We start from the raw sequence: 18,146 nt of genomic DNA on the forward strand, positions 1-18,146 counted from the left end.
TAGATTTGTCAACTTTCACCGGTGATAACAACACATTGTCAACCAGTTTTGAGTGCTCTTGAACTCTTCGTTTTGCTGCAATAACTCTCCGAAAATCCTCAAACTGTTTTCGGTCCTGAAGGAACAAAAATACAGAATAATATATTTTTTAGTAACAAGCTACAAAAGCAAGGATTTTTTCTCCTTAAGCAATTAGATTGGAAGACTCGTCAGTAGTCCCATGCTTTGCTTTTTACCATTTTTTACCCAAGTATCTAACCATTCTAAGCCTTCCTGGCATAACCATTTTTAACTAAGCATCTAAATTACTATTGCGCCCATCTAACATACTATTGCCCCCTAACTACCACAGATCCTCCCTAGCACCAAACCACCTGTCTAAAATGGGGCGCCACTCATGACGATAATCTCTCGACAACCAGAGAGATCCCTGTCTTCGGAGATCTCGAGCAAGTTGCTCCGTTTTCTTCAAAGCACTTAAGACCTCCTAAAACTAGACATTTGAAAATGGCCTACAGTCGATCCAAGATTTACACTGACTGCCATTGCATTAATACTGGCTGGCAGATTATGGTAATGTACGCCCTTCTTTGCCAAATTTCGGGCATTCAACGTTGCATATATCCAAAATAGTAAAACAGCATGTTCTATAATAGCAGTGACGTCGTAACGTCGAAAGTATGCATCACGTAGGTTGGCACTTTTCAACTGTTGGTGTGGTTCAACTTCAAGGATTGTTCAAGGTCAGAAATAGAAAAAAACACTCCGAATATGGGCATTAGAGTGTATTTTGAGCCCCGATTTCTTGCCATAGAGAAGGGTTCTGCATTCAAGTGAACAAAATACGGAAAAGGAGTTGGCGATAGTAAGGTTCCTGATTTTAAGTTCTGAAATTAAATCTTCTATTTACCTGTCAGATCTTCACTCGATCTGCAAACAATTGTTTGACCAATTCGCAATGAGGGTAGATTTCTCGAAGTGTTTTACAACAGTGAATAGAAAACACGAAGTGGATTTGTGTCACTTGTTTCCCTTCAGCCATATTGGGACATTAGTGGTGATATGTATTCCCCATATTGGGAAATACATATCAAAGGACAAAATCTATTTATATATCTTAATATTCTAATAGCTTCTAATTTATATATTAACTAATAGATGATATCCAATTTATACAAAACGGCTCTGGGGACTATCAATCGAGCCTAAGCAACCTTTAAGTCGCCCTCTTTTAAAAAATGAAACTAAAATCTTTGGGAAGAAGGTGACTTGCCAAATTCTAAGTTAATGCGTTTTTTGGGAGACTGCGTTTTTTGGAATACTCCCACTATCAAGAACTAATTCTTAGTGACAGGTGTAGAATTTTTTGTGCACATTTAAAATTTTACCTGCTTGAATAGGTTAAAAAAAAATTTAACTAAAATTTACAACCAAAAAGCTGCTAATGTTATTGGTTGCAAGCTGTTTGTTGCTATTGATTTTTTTTTGTTCCTCTTTCCTTTTTTTTTACTTTATTCTGTATTTCCTAGGTTATCCATCAATTACTTGTTTTTATGCCCGTTGATATTGGACTTGTGTGCTTCTAGATGGTTGTATCGGTTGATAGCAGTAGGCTCTTTCTTATGACTGAAGACCCGCACACAAGAATTCAACATGTCTAAGTATTTGATACACACCGTAGTTTTGAAGTGTGTACTGTCAGTATTTTATGCTGCTATTTAGTTAAGAGAGGTTCCCACTAAGATTGGATGTTCGGTAACCAGGCTAGTGGTCTTCGGGATGTAAAATTGGGATACAGCTTGCTAATTTTGGGACACACAGGTATCTAAAGTCAGAATAAGAGCTTACAAGTCCTGACAACCTGTAGAATCCAAAAAATAAAACTAATCCAATATCTTCCTGTTGGCCTATAAATAAAGAGCTGAAGAGCTTCATGTGCGCTCAGGAAACTGGATCAATTAAAAAATAATTGAGCTCTATCAAGTTTTTGAATTTCGTTCGAAGACGTGTTCTTGAATACTCTTGCACTTTTTTTGCTTTATTACTTGATTATAATTAGAATGCATAATTTATATGAAAAGTAGTTTTTAATATTGGTAAATTTTCATTTTTGTTCTTGAGCGAAGCAGATGGAAACAGTATATCAAGGAAGATATGTTCTCAGTTTTCTGACATCTATGTTACTCCGGGCGCCAGGTGTTGAAAATGTGAAACATACCACGACGGAATGGGACAGGTACGAGAATTGCCCTACTCCCCCCTAAATGGACCATGCTGATTCGAAAAATACCAGTGGCGCTTGCTTGCGAGGGGTGGAACAGTCCAAAACTTAACATTTTATCATATTTTGGTGTTTCATGCAAGAAAATGCAACTTCATGAAGTTTGAGGTGCAGTTTTCCGCTCAAATACGAGATAGAAATGCCTAGAGGCCATAAAATGCCTTCATAACAAAGTAACACGATTAGTTAGAAAAAAATGGCAGCAATGACGCAGGTAATGAAACTAAACAAAGTCAGAATTAACACTATTTATTTAATACTCACATTCCCAAATTCATTACGGTTTTTTTCCTAGTATCCCTCCATTTTAAGTAACGCACAATTATTCCTCGTCTGAATCAGCCTTGGGCCCGCAGCACTTCTCACAACAAGAGCACAAACTATCGTAACCTCTATCTGCACATGGACATTTTTGTCCAGAAGATTTAGCCTACCCTTTCAATATGGCGAAGTTTTCTGAATAGTGGATGGCCAAGTAGGAACGGTTGATTTAATGTGTACTATGCATCTGTCTTTCATATCCCATCCAAAATCAAGCGGAGAAAGGTACGAGGGGTGAGGGTACGAGGCGAAAGGTACGAGGGACTGGAACATTGGAAGTTCCAGAAATGAATGTGAAATGATTATTGTATTCAGATAGAGGATTAAATTATGGATCACATGATCTGTTTATTTCATATCTATCTTGCTATGGCCTGACTGGATGCAATCCATGCAATGCATAGGAAAATCCTTTCCACTGAGATTCATTACAAACTTTGTGTCAGTTCAGATGCCTGGCAAGCAAGCGCCAAAAAAAACAGCAATTGGTTTGCCAATCAAAATGGTTTGGACATGGATCAAGACAGTAAAAGCAAAATGACATGATACGGGTCTTAAACAGAGAACTCTAATATCCGCTTCAGAGGAATACCTTTCTCTCAAGACTTTTCGGTTAATGGAGAAATTACCCAATGAGACCAAGTATTGGCATACAAAAAGGCCTTACTCATAAATAGCATAACATGCTATGCACCCTCCACTAAATTAACCAAAAACTATCACCAGGATCTCCTTTCTCCACTTCTATTGTCTTGATTTGGTCTTGATACTAAAAAAACAGCAGTCAAAACAACATCAATATTGCTTTATTCTTCTAAAGGACACCGGAAAATGACATCTGAAATCGACATTTGCGGCTTTTGCTCGCTAGATAGCACTTCTCGGGAAATCTCAAGTTCAGATCCAAATTTAATTGACTTCCCCTTTTTTTTAATGTCGCTTTTATTTTCAGTATCAGCGTTTTTTCAGGCTATCTTTTGGTATAATTTCATAATAACCGCATTCCGTCGTACCCCCTTCTTGAAATAAGCGAGATAGCGAAGCGTGGCGCCCTGACTATGTGATTGACTCTTGTTTTCCTAGCATAATGGTTTTAGTAAGTAACGATTTTGAAAGACTATAGGACTGTTTGAAGAAAGCGTAAAAAGATTCTGAAAACTACTTTAAAAAACCATAAATACTTATTCGTCTCATTCCTAAAGGTGGATCGCTTCACTTAACTCTCCCCTCTCTCGCCCGCTTTATATATTCCCATTCTATTTTACAATAGCCAACGGCGAACGCTTACATTTTGCAACGGGAAACACTGCTCAAGCGCCGAAGAAAAAAGTAACCCTAATTTAAAATATAATAGGAATATATATAATATATAATAGGAATATATAAGTGATTATTGAATTTTGGACTGAAAGTGGACAAGACCCGCAGAGTATAGTGTTAGAGTAAACTCGGGTGATGATGACGCTAAGAGGGCGATAGTACCAAAAAAACTTTTCCGCCCAAGACAGCAAGAACCGACGATGGGAAATGAGGCGGTATAGGGAAATTTGGGCCATGGTGAAAATTCTCTATTAAATGTGTCACATTGGAACATACAAGGGTTCACGCAAAATAAGTTTAAGGACCTGGTTGAAGCTTGTAGTCCTCAAGTTATTTCTCTTGTAGAAACATGGTCTGGAGAAACTATTATAGTTAAGCATTATAGTTGTTTTAGTGCAAATCGTAAAATGCCGAGAAATGGTCGTTATTATGGAGGTGTATCGTTGTTTGTTTCAGATGTTTTTTTGTCATCTAATGATGTGATCCGGCTATAAAGTGAATCTTGTAACTTAGTTTGGGTAAGAATTTCACGGGGGAAAAGATGTCAAGTGTTTTGTTCTGTGTATATTCCTCCAGAAAGTAGTTCTTTTTCAGATGAGGATACATGGGAGATATTTCAAAAAGAGTTGCATATTTTTTTGACAAAGTTTCCTGCCGATGGCTTTATTATTTTAGGAGATTTCAATGCATACACTGGGGAGTTGCGAGAGCCATGGTCTTGCCAATTTGAAGACCATAACCACTCGGAATCTCGTCGTGATGGAATGGGTGATGAAGAAATGGATGAGATCCCTCCAAGGACTAGTAAGGACCATCGCCGAAAAAATAGGTGGGGAAGTAAACTTTTGGAAATTTGTGGTAAGGAAAATTTAATTATAGTTAACGGGAGGATCGGGGAGGATAAAGAGCGGGGAGAGTTTACTTGCTTTTTTGGGAAGTATCCAAGTGTAGTAGATTATATAGTTGTAAATAAGTCTCTTTGGCCGGATTGTGCTTGTTTAGGGGTGGTCCCGGTTTTGGGTTCTGATCACCTGCCGATTAGGTTGTCTTTGAAAGTGTTAAAAAAGAGGGCATTAAAAAGGTCATCGGGGGGTTTTAGGAGCAAGGTATTAGAAGAAGGATTAGAAGTTACAGATCCATTGAGGCTAGAATCACAGGAAGAAGAGAAGGATAAGGTTCAGCTGTTAGGAGATGAATTTCACGCAGGACTAGAGAAGGGAGAAATATTGACAAATGAAGGAAAAATAGAAGAGTCATTAAAGGTATTAATTGATAGTTCGTATGAAGTAGGTGTAACTACAGCTCAGAAACAACCACGGAAGTTAAATCGTTTTTTTTATGGTGAATGCGTAGAGAAAAGATAAGAGTTGGTGCAAACATTGGAGCTGCTGAGACAATTTTCATATGAGGATTGGTAATATATTTATAATATGTATAAAAGCCAAAAAAAAGAATATAAGAAACTGTTAAAAGTGAAGAAGTATAAATTCACAGAGGAAGAAGCAGAGAGAATGAAAAGAGAATTTAGGAATAGCAATAAAAATGAGTTCTGGACAATAATAAAAAAAATCAGTTACAAGCGCTTCTGACAAGACAAGTATCCCGCCAGCGGAAAGTTGGCTAGAATTCATCAAAAGCAAGATGACAGAAAGAGAGGAAACGGATAGCCTGAGTCGGTGGGTGGTCGGTGAAAACCTTGCGGAATTCCCTCTAAAGGAAGAAGATTACAAACTACTGCAGCCTTTCACAGGCGATGAAATATGGAATTCGCTAAAGAAGATGATAAGGACCTCAGCAACAGGAGTTGATGGCATCCCAACAAGGCTCTGGAAGTGGTCTAGGGTATATTTGTTGCCTTTGTCATCAACGTTATTTTCAAGTGTCCTTAGCAAGTTGGTCTGGCCCCAACAGTGGAATATTTCAATAGTTTTACCACTTTTTAAAAAGGGAGACCGAGCATTGCATAAGAATTATAGAGGGATTCATTTAGGAAATAGCCTTAGTAAATTATTTTGTAAAGTGTTAATGGCTAGATTAGATAGTTGGCTTAAAGAATCAAATAAATTAATAGAAATTCAGGCAGGGTTTCGAGAGGATTATAGTGGGGTAGATCAGATATTTATTTTGTATGGGCTTATTAGGAAGTATATGAGGAAAAGGGATGGTAGGCTATACGCAGCTTTTTTGGACCTGCGAGGTGCGATCGATGAAGTTTCACGAAATTTGTTAGTAGAAGGACTTATAAAGTTAGGGCTGCCGAGACGTTTTGTAGGATTGGTTGTTAAAATGCTTTTGGTTGTTAGAATGGTATTTAAGGTAGGAAAGTTTTAACTCTAGGGCAACTGTCAGTAGGTTAGGGGCTAGACAAGGTTGTACAATTTCACCTAGGTTGTTTCCCCTGTATCTTAATGATATAGAAAATTATATGGTAGGGCAGGGAGCCCCAACTCTAAATCTGTCTGCAATGCAGGTGTTTGCTCTGTTATTTGCGGATGATATAGTATTGGTGGCTAAAGATGGGCCTGACCCTCAAAAACTGCTAGGAATGGTGTCCTTATACCTAAATGAGAAGCGTTTGGTCCTAAATGTCACAAAGTTAGTAGTTATGGTATTTCGACAACATGGAAATATAGAGGAAAGGTTTAGTGTAGGAGAAGAAGTGCTTAAACTAGTTGAAGATTTTGTTTATTTAGGATGCAAGTTTACTTCAAATGGTAGGTGGAAAGGGCAAATTGATTGTGTAGCTAGTAAAGGTCTTAGGGCTATATGGCTAGTTTTAAAGAGTAGTGTTTTGAAAGTAGGCCTGACAGACCTTAGGCTTCAGAAAAGGATATTCCAGACTAAGCTAGCTTCCGTAATGTCTTTTGCAGCAGAGGTGCGGGGTATGGAGAAGGCTGATAAGGTAGACTGGTTACAGTTGATGTATTTTAAGCAGTTAATGGGGGTTAGTGATAAGTTTAATCTTGTAGTATTAAAAGGTGATTTAGGTTTGTTATCATTAAGGGTGGGAAGGTTAGTGCGGATAGTAAATTATTGGGGAAGGATTATAAATCTGCCTAGTAGGAGGCTAGTAAAGAATGCATATAAGGAGATGCTAGTAGATGGCAGGAAAAGTTCTTGGTCAAACCGGGTTAAAGAGACTATTGATCGATGAGGTTTTAGTGAGTGTTGGAATGAGGGCAAGGGGCGAGGTGTGGAAGTGGGGCTAGTTGCTAAAAAAGTAAAGAATAGACAAATAGAGCTGGCAATTCAAAGTTGGCAGAATCAGAAATCATCCTCGGCGTCACTGGGGCTGTATGGGCTGGCAAAGGAGGTTTGGGGGGAGGAAGTTTACTTTAAAGCAGGGATTAGTAGTGAGGATTTAAGATGGGTAATTTCGGTTCGTGGTAATTTTTTGGGTATTCGAGAAATGAGGAATTATATTGGGAATTATAGGATTAAAAATGGTCCTTACCAGCGTCCTATGTGTGGAGAGGAGGAAGATCTTACTCATTTTATGTGTACATGCCAGGAGTTAAGAAATTTGAGGAGGGATGTGTGTTCAACAGATATTGGAGGGGTGGATTGGCTTGAAAAAATTCTAAAAAGTAGAAATTTTTATGATTTTAGAAGGTTTGGAAAATTTGCAAGAGTGGGTATGGCACATAGAGAAACTTTTTTTATGAATTGTGAGCAATTTAATGTGTTTTTTTTTTGTATTTATTTTTGTTTTGTTATTTTGCCATTGCCCGAAAAGGCTTTTGTTGCAATAAATATCTATCTATCTATCTATTTATCTATAAAGTGTGCTAGGTATTTGTATGATATAGCCCCTACCGTTCCATTTGTTCATCCATTGACGCATTATAGAACCTGTTTTTTGCTAGTTTCTTTCAGCTTAGCGTGAGGCAAGACAAAGAGAACTGATAGAATAGATGGAAAATATATGACTTGGGTTATACATTTTCACATTAGGGGGGGGCAGTAGAACCGAAAAACCAAAGGTGCGAAGAACCGAAGCATCTGTTCACCACTGTAGAGGTGAAACTCCCAGTTGCCCAGTTAAAAATTGAGGCCCCAGTTAAAAAATTAAAATTATCACTCAGACACGATAGATATTTTTGCAGTTTACATAAAAACTTTAGCGATTCTGTTAAAATGTTCAGGAATTATTCTATTTTCAATTGAAAAATCGGATTTTTTGCTAATTCTTGGACCTCAAATCTACCGCAAACCTTTACCAGCATCAGTTAGAAAGTAGAATGTTCAGGCAAAGTATCGGATACGCGACAATCCTTCGAAACTTGTGGACAATAACGATTTTCGAAGAAATCGGATTTTCATATACCTAAGATTGGCCTCAGAGACTATCTCACCCTCCCTCCTCAATTCAAGTTCCTTTAATGTTCTGATGTATGTAGGGATGTTAAATCAAAACCCTAAACCACTTTCTAAATCCAGAATTGTCTTTTCAGGATGACATTCTTTAAATTAAAAAATTCACCCTGAACCAAAAAAAACTCAAATTTGTGAACGAGCTAGAGCGGCAAACTTTTTAATTTGGAATCAGCACATATTTTTTAGTCAGATAGTGAAAGAATCATTTGTATAGCAATCTGGTTGAGGTTGACCCCTTTTTTCACATTTTTTCTAGAACGTCTCCCCCAACCACTCAAAGGTTTTCTCTCTCTCAAAGGTTTAAGCCCCAAACATTTCTTTTAACTTTAAACATTTAGTTCCATGTTCATCAGCAAAAAAAGCGTAGTAATGACACATCCAATAATATTTGCTGGCATTTACTCAATCAACATATTTTGCCTCAAGCTCAAATTAAACGTCAAAAAACTCTAATTTGTGAAATAGCTAGAGGAGTAAACTTTTCGGATTCGGAATCAGCACATATTTTGTAGCCGGATAGTGAAAGAATCATTTGTATGGCAATTTGTTTGAGGCCAAACCACATGTTTACTAGACTAGAGGAGGTAAAGCATTTGGACAGTGTGAAATTAGAAAACAATTCTTACTACATAATATGCAGAATAATTGTACCTAACACATAAGGCATGCAGACCCACTATACTTTACCCCCCCCCCCCTAATGTGGTGCCTTTAAAAATAAGGTAGGTAAGTATTTATGATTGTTTCAACGTAGCTATCAGACTTTATCAGGGTTTCCTTCAAGTGTACCCTTGATCTTTACCTTTACCAATGATCCTAGTGGTATCCTTTGTGTATGGATGTAACATCATACTAATGTAAATACAGAAAAATCGGGTGTAATATTTTAAAACAAGACAGTGGCGACAAAAAAACAAAAAAAAAAGATGCTATAAATAATACAAACTCAGAATTTCTCGGCTTCACGCCGAGAAATTTTAAAAAAAATTTCCTTTTTTTAAAGAAAAGGAAAATAAAACGATGAACAAACTCACATCATGAGCAACCTAGTAAAGAGCGAACAACAGCCCATAGTAACCAAAAGTTAAAAAACGCGTTTAGAAAAAAACTGCCTAGTGAAAAAAACGCCATCTGACACTGATTCGGGAATAGTAATTTTTATTTCCGTTTGTATTAAAAATAAAAGTTTATTGCGAAAAGGAATTTACAATAATTTCGAAAAAAGGCTGAAACCCCTTGAAAATGGCGTCAGATCAAAATGAAAAGTGTACCATTAGAATCAGCATATAGTTAGGTACATAAGCATCAAGTTTGTGTATTTTATGGTAAAATCATGAAATTCGGTAAATCTGACTGGGGAAAAAATCTGGGGAAAATGGAAAATCTGACTGGGGTCAGAACCATATTTTTCGACGCGATTATCGTGCCGTTTTGCGTTTTTCCGCGCGGGAAAAAATAGCTGACTTTCAGAATGGAAAATTTATCCGATCAGAGGGTCCTTTCTGACTAATTGGTCTTTCGAACTTTCGAACTTTCTGACTTTTTTTAACTGAAAGTAAGGAGCGACTTTAAAACTTAAAACGAACAGAAATTATTCTGTATATGAAAGGGGCTGTCCCCTCCTCAACGCCTCGCTCTTTAGGCTAAAGTTTTTTATTGTTTAAAAAATAGAGTTGTGGAAAAGTCAAACTTTAGCTTAAAGAGCGAGGCGTTGAGGAGGGGACAGCCCCTTTCATATATGGAATAATTTCTGTTCGTTTTAAGTTTTAACGTCGCTCCTTAGTTTCAGTTAAAAAAAACTTGTTTTTTATTTAATTTTTGTACGTTTTTGACTTAATGCAGGTTTTGATTTTGGCTCACCGTTCAATGAATAATCAACACCAAATTTGCATATTAATTTTACTTTTATTTGGTTAAATGGCTTTCTCGAATGTTATTTAATTTTATTTACGAACGTTTTTATTTGTAATAAATATACGTAACTTACGAATTAACTTAAGTAACGAATTTCTATATTCATATGTTTTTAATACGTATATTCGGGGGTTCGCCCCCTATTCAATATCTCGCTCTTTACGCTAAAATTCGAATCTTGTTCCAATTCTTTAAAAATGACCTCTTAATCACAAAGACCGTTAATTAGAATAAATAGCTCTTATGAAAGTACTAAAAAATCTTTGGCTTAAAGAGCGAGGTATTGACAAGGGGGCGAACCCAATCATCTACGTAATATATTCTGTTCGTTTTAAGTTTTTATGTTGCTCCTTACTTTCAGTTGAAAAACTAGTTTTTTTTAATTTAATTTCTTATCTTTTTTTTAAATAATACTGGGAAATCCGGCGCCCCCTTAATAGCAATGTCCCTTCCCACATGAAAACTTACTCCATGTAAAGGTCCTCCCACATAACTCCCGACCTATCCCCCCATTACCAGAAAAAATCCCCCTGAAAACGTCTGTATATTTCCCAATAACCAATGCTATATGTAAACAATGGGTAAAGTTTATAACTTTCAGTCCTCCTCCTGGGGACTGTGGGGGATTAACTCATCCTAAAAGACATAGTTATTATATTTTTGACCATGCTGAACAAAATGGCTATCTCAAAACTTTGATCGGGTGACTTTTGGAAGAAAATGAGCGAGGGAGGGGGCGTAGTTGCCCTCCATTTTTTGGTCACTTAAAAAGGGCACTATAACTTTTAATTTCCGTTCCAATGAGCCCTCCCATAGTATTCTAGGACAACTGGGTCGATACAATCACCCCTGGGGAAGAAAAAAAAACAAACAAAAACAAATAAACACGCATCCGTGATATTTATTCTGGCAAAAAATAAAAAATTCCACTTTTTTGGAGATATGAGCTTGAAACCTCTACAGTAGGATTCCCTAATACGCTGAATCTGATGGTGTGATTTTCATTAAGGTTCTATAATTTTTAGGGGGCTTTCCCCCTTTTTACGAAAATCAGTCAAATTTTCTCAGGTCATTTTCTCGCGTAACTTTTGACGGGTAGGACTAAACTTGATAAAACTTATATATTTGAAATCAGCATTAAAATCTGATTCTTTTGATGTATCTATTGGTATCCCGTTTTTTAGAGTTTCGTTTACTATTGAGCCGGGTCGTTCCTTACTTACAGTTCGTTACCACGAACTCTTTGATGTGAGGTATTTCGAGTCGCGTTTTTAAACCCACAATTGGTCCATTGATTCAGACCACAGTCGTCACTTGCGCATTTAGGTGAGCTAGAGTATGTAGTTCAGAATTATGAAAGACAGTCTACACACGGCGATGATGAAAGTGATGATAACTCAGTAACGGATGGTTGGATATTAAAAGTAAGCACATTTTCAGACTCAGCATACTCGTTTTAGCCATGAAAGATACCCTAAGCGCATATACTACCTCAGTATACAGAAAAGAGTACGACCAGCGAGGATGAAAATGACGATAACTCGGAAACTACTGATCTGATTTCAAAAGTGGGCACATGTTTAAAATCAGCAGACCTGGATCAACCAGAAACGACCCTTCAGACGTCCAAATATTTCCGTTAAAAAAAACACGATTTTCCGTGTGGAAAACGTGGTGAAACGTAGAAAAACGTGCTCAGAAAATTTGGATCTGTCCCCTGTCAGATTCTCAGTATTTTTCTACATATGTGTGCCAATTTTCGTGCTATTAATATAAAATGCACAAACCTTATGGAAATTGGCGCTTATCTACCTAACTAATAGTTGAACACCTTGTTCAGGGAAATTACAGACTCGAACATTGAACAACAGGGAAAATCACTTTTTTGCATGGATAGCACTGATCTGTCTCCCATTTATGTTTCTTTTCTCCAGGGCTAGAGGTTTACCAGAACATCATAGAGAGATGCTTAATAGATCATTCAAAAGCTACTTCTCACATCTACGTGCTTTTCAAAAATTCCACTATCTGCAAGTGCCATATGGCACAAAAAGGCACATTCTGTGGTATTTCTCAAGGGGTTGGGCCAGCGGGCTACAAAAGACAGATGTTTAATAGCTCACGAAAAAGCTATTTCTCATATCTACATTTTCCTTATAAACTCCACCAGGTGCAAGTGCTAAATGACACTAAAAATGCACTATTGATGCCATGTCTCAAGTGGAAAAGCTAGGGGCTAGTGGACTGCCAGAATTTCTTAGAGAGATGTTTAATGGCTGATTTGAAAGTTCTTGCTCGTATCTACGTCCTTTTAATCAGTTTTGCCATCTGTAAGTGCCAAATAGCACAAAAAAGCCACCTTTTGTCCCACTTCTTAAGTTGAAATGCTTCGAAGTATAAAACGGGACCATTGTAACAATTATGGTCCAGAACCATTATCTGGAGATTTCCAAGAACCCCTCCTGTATGCTCTTCAAGTGCCACATGGCACTGAAATTGGCACTTTTTGTGCCATTTCTCAAAGGTTGGGGCTATCGGGCTACCAGAGCATGGTAGACCAATATTTAATAGTTAATATCACTCATGTTCACGTTCTTCCTACAAATTCTGCCATTTGCAAGTGCCAAATGGCACTTTTGGTGGCATGTCTAAAGTGCAAAGGCTGGAGCCCGTGGGATACGAGAACTTTTTAGAGAGGCGTTTAATGGCTCATTTTAAAGCTATTACTCATATCTACGTGCTTTTATCAATTCTACCATCCGTAAGTGCGATATAGCACTAAAAACAGCACGTTTGGTGCCACTTCTTAGCTTGAATAACTTGGAAGCATAAAACGGTACCATCGTAATAATTATGTTCCAAAACTCTTCCCTAGAGGTTTACAAGAGACCCTCCCGTTTACCCTCCCCTCCCATCTCCATTAATCATGATTACAGCGGAAGCTTCAACCAGCCCCCCCCCCCAAAGTCATCAAATCACAATTTTGAGATATCCATTTTGTTCAATATGATTCAAAAGTCAGATATCTTTGGTTTTGGTGATGATATGACCCTTCTTAGTCCCACGGGAAACGGCTGCATAGTGTGTCAGTATCGGACATATTGACATCCCGCGTATCGGTATTGGCGTATTGTTATTGGGCATATTGGTATCGCAGGTATCTAGGCAGATTTTTAATAACTCATATAAGAAACATTGCTCATATCTACGTCTTTCCCATAAATTCAACTATCAGTTCGAAATGGCAATAAAAACGGCACTTTTTGTGTCATGTCCCAAGTGGAAAAGCTGAGGCTAGTGGGCTAACAGTATTTTTTAGAGTGACGTTTAATGTAAGTCCTACAGGAAGAGGCAGCAAAAGTGGGGCTGAAAATAAACTGGCTTAAGACGAAGATAATGGCAATTGAGCCCCCAAGCCCAGTCTCGCCCCCTGAGAACATAATTGTTTACAGAGCTCCTGTTAAAGTTGTACAGAACTTCACTTATCTTGGCTCCGTGCTGTCTAATGAAGGCTCTATAGAGGAAGAGGTGTGCAGTCGAGTTTCAAAAGCCTCGTCTATCGTCGGAAGGCTCAAGAATCTCTGGAGAATGCCGCATATATCTAGGTGCACGAAGATATGAATTTATAATGCACCCGTGGGCTCGGTCCTCCTCTATGCAGCGGAAACCTGGCCTCTCAAATCAACAATCCTCAGCATGATAGACGTCTGCCAGACGAAACAGCTCCGTCGGATTGAGGGACTTCGGTTGGAAGATTTTGTAAGCCACGCAAGGTTGCTCGCACTCACCTCGCAAGTACCATTCTCCGTCCAAATAGCGCACCGTACTCTCAGATGGTTCGGACACCTCCTACGTTTGCCGACGACAACCCCAGCCCGAATAGTCAGCGATTTTGACTCTAAAGTTAATGGCTGGTCTCGCCCGAGGGGCAGACCTCAGACAAGGTGGAAGGAGAGCCTCAACAAATTCCTTGAGACAGCTAATATTGCGTCGAAGAGGCCCCACTAATAGCAGTAGACTGGTCAGCCTGGAGGAGCAGAGTTGCGACGCTCTCTACGCCACCCCCAACGCGGCAGGAGCCTTAAGTCAAGTAAGTCAAGTCAAGTTTAATGGCTCATTTGAAAGCTGTTGCTCATATCTACGTGATGTTTATCAATTCTTCCATCCGTAAGTGTGATATAACACTAAAAACAATACTTTTGATGTCACTTCTTAATTAGTAAAGCTTGGAAGTATAAAACGAAATCATCATTGTAATAATTATGGTCCAAAATCCGTAACTAAAGGTTTGCAAGAACACCTCTCGTATGTTCTTCCTCCAATCCCCCTTAATAAGCTACACAATTAAGGTAACACCACCAAAATATGATTAGAGGCTTAGACCAGTGGGTATGGCGTTCGATTATGAAATAGAATGCCTTACGTTCAAATCCTGCTTGGGTGTTGTTGTTTTTTTTTTGGATTATGGCTTTCTCCCTTCTATACGATCATTTTCAGATAATTTCACCGTTTTTCGTAAAGGTGAGGCACTCATTTTTTTAAGCTTTTCCCAGGAAGGTATTTGGTCAAGCATTTTGATTCAAAAGCGAATATAGGTCATCCAGTTCATGGTTTTCAACAAAATTCTGAGTAGATCTCTAAATTCATACCCCATCGAATAGCGTACTTTTGTCAAAATCCTGTGGGAAGGGGGGGGGGTCGAAGGTGGAGCCAATTTTCCTAAATCAAGCGAAAAGGACCAAGAAAACTGAAAAACTAGCCATATAGTAATAAAAAAGTAAGGATACTAAAGAAAACTGAGCTGTTTCAGTGGATGCTTAAATTATGTAGGCTTATCTTAGTTTTGACAACGTTTTTGGAGAAACTAAATTTCAGCTGGGAGAAGTAGGGGGATGGGCCAAACTGGAGTTTGGAGCAAAACCGAGGTCTGGGAGGTGAAATTGTCCCCTCTGCCCCGTAGCAAATTACGCCCCTGGCATCAACCCCTTGCCATTAAGTGGTTGGAGAAGTGTAGGCATGTGGTTCTGGAACCACTCAAAGTTGTATATTAAAAGAAGGATTACTTATTGTTATAATTACTTATTCAAATTATTTACTTGACAATTTCACCGTAACATTTATTTTATTTTAATCAGAATGTTCTCTCCATACGTAAGATTGTACAGCCAAAGAGGAAGAAAGACAAACGAAAACAGTTCTGTCGGAGAATGTAGGAAAATTTTGTAATGAAAACAACTTAGCTTGTAATACCATTTATCGTCCCTGCACAAGAAATGATCTTCTTATGAAAATTTCTATCCATTTCTGAGTAATGAGTGGCTTTTTATTTAGGGACAAAAGAAATCCCTAAAGTCTAAATCCCTAAGCCTAAAGTCACATTTCTGTTGAGCTATCAAAATTCCCGCAAGTATGTCGATATACAAACCTGTCCGCTCAGTTAACCTTTTGTGGCAAAGCTACTCGCCTGAAGCTACTTTCTTAGGTGTGACTAATTTTTTTTTTAAGACACAGAATTAAATATTTATTTCTTCTTTAAAAATTTTTTTTTTACAAAAAGACACGACTCTGTTTTGATTTTATCTGCTCTAAACGTATTTTCTTCTTCACTTCTTGTACGGCTCCTAGTTCAGCTCCTTAATAAGTGTTGAGGTGTCTTATCTCCCCTAGATTGGAGGTGATTAAAAATTACATAAAAAAAAAGCTTTCAACTGAAACTAAGGATCAACATTAAAACTTAAAACAAACAGAAATTATTCTGTATATTCTGTATTCCTACAAACATAGGGAAATATCACCAGTTGATTTATGTGCATTAGATAAGTTGTGAAATAGTAATTTTTGTTCGTTTTTAACTTTCAACTTTGTTCTTTACTTCCCTCGGAAAAACTTTAAATTAATCCTACTAACGTTCAATATGATAACGTTCACCCAGCAGCAAAACGAACAAAAATATGACAAATTAGGTTGTTTCTCGGGTATATTTCAACGCAATAAAGCAACAACAATGATACAGTTGGCGTTTGGTTTGATAATGAAATTTGGAAAAATTAAGTAGCGTATTTTTTTAAGAATTTACATGTGCCCTAGGTTCAAACAGTTATAATTAAATACAGGTGAACCAGGTTATTTATTTTTAAAATCTTACTTATGACCCATGTTTGAATTTGCCAGGGTTACGAATAGAATGAAGTGTAGAGGAAATCAAAGGTTATAAATGAACACAGGCCAACAAAACTTAGATTTATCTTTTGTTCCAAAGGGAGCCGAACAGAGTGCTGGAAAACTCACTGGAAAACTCCTGACAAGTTTTATCAATCAAGAGTTTTTTTCTTCTTTTTTTTGTTATGTGCATACTACATGCCAGTCACCTGTTGGAACATTATTAAACCAAAAACTGCCCAGCAGCATTTCGACATTAGCAGCGTTTCATTAAACGATGAGCTATTCTTTTTTTTGTCTTTCTGGTAAAAATATAGGGAGGCATTATTCCATGACCCTCCCTCCTTAACAAAATATGGCTCATAGTTTTTATGGTTTCTTCCTCAGCTTCCTACAGGCCTCATGTAATCCGCCTGCTATTCCCTATTTTCATAAATTTAGTTGCCACAACATAATTTCTAAGCATTATATGTCTTTTCATGCAGTATATTCTTTCTTAGATTACCCCTTAGGAAAAAATCTTGCACGCCCGCATGGCAATTTTTCACGTGAAGTGCTTAGCGAAAATACTTATTTTGGTCGGATTTTCAACTTATCTTCTCAATTAAGTTTGGACTTCATCTTATTTTTTTACGCTTTGTTTTAGTCTTGCCTGAACATCCAAGAAACAAATTTAAGAGGTACGAAACATTTCAAAAGGGTTGGGCAATTCAACCATGTAACCTTTATTATAGGATTCCGTAAACCGTTTCATTAGTATGATTATGTAATCACCAAGACATCTCTATGAATACCTTACCCAATGAAACAAAATTTCGGTTTTTAGATTTCAAATATTAAGTAAAAACATCCACAATATACTAAACTTCTCCTAAGCCCTAAGCGAGCACTCGAAATTTCGGTCTTAGCCGCAAAAAACTCTTTGCCCTATTTGAATTCGAGTTAGAGCAAAATCTATTTTCTTAGGATTAAACTAAATTCTTCTGATGAGACTGTGAACGAAGTTGTCTCATTTTCACCTCATATATGACAATACTGGGGGGGGGGAGGTAATATAATTTTAGGTTAGAATGCAGGTTATAGGTGAGTTTGTCAAAATATGAAGACAAATTTTCAAATCGGGGCAGGGTGGGGTGGGGCATTGGCACAAAGATCTTCCCCCCATCCCTACAGTGTGCTTGGCTATGTCATCTTCATTAAGAATTGTCAACTGCTTTGTGTCAGCTTTTCAGAAGCAACGCTCCAGGGATGCCTTAGTAAACAGCCATGTGCCTTCTATGTGCTGTTTTTGCCCATTTCTTTTTTCCCCGCCCGTTCCGTATAGGAATAGTCATTGAAACTTGGCAGAGGCTCATTTGATTCGAAGACCAAAGTTAATGAAGGGCAACCCCCCCCCCTGTTTGCTTTTTTGCTACCTTGTCCCCCGTAAACTTCAATGTTATTGGATCAAATTTCACCCTAGTTATCTTGTTGAGTATTGTCATAAGGTCCAATAAATTTACCTCTGGGGATAGCATGAGTCTTACGTCTGCTAGGGCAAGGGCCGTAAATAATGGAAATTACCAATTGTTTACAGATAGGATTTATAGTGAAATTTTTTTTTAACGGCTTGAAACTCAAAGTCATAAGTCCATGGCCAAGAGGACCCTAAAGTACTAAAACAATTATGTTTTAGGAGTATGGGCAACGCAATAGGACCCCAAAAATGGTCTTCTTCGGCTTGAAACCTATTTCCCTCTGTCCTTAGGCCATGAGGACTTCACAGTCTGACGAA

At 37.8% G+C, this 18,146-nt stretch overlaps 1 protein-coding gene across 2 annotated transcripts in view; it reads left to right on the top strand.

The window, feature by feature from the left end:
- LOC148949733 (uncharacterized) overlaps positions 1-18,146 on the top strand; it is a 111,836-nt gene that overhangs the window by 73,200 nt on the left and 20,490 nt on the right. The gene's annotated exons all lie outside the window — the stretch shown is intronic.

This window comes from Artemia sp. Qi Xiang Cuo, chromosome 8, assembly GCF_049724085.1.
Source record: "Artemia sp. Qi Xiang Cuo chromosome 8, ASM4972408v1, whole genome shotgun sequence".
In the NCBI taxonomy this organism is placed as follows: Eukaryota; Metazoa; Arthropoda; class Branchiopoda; order Anostraca; family Artemiidae; genus Artemia; species Artemia sp. Qi Xiang Cuo.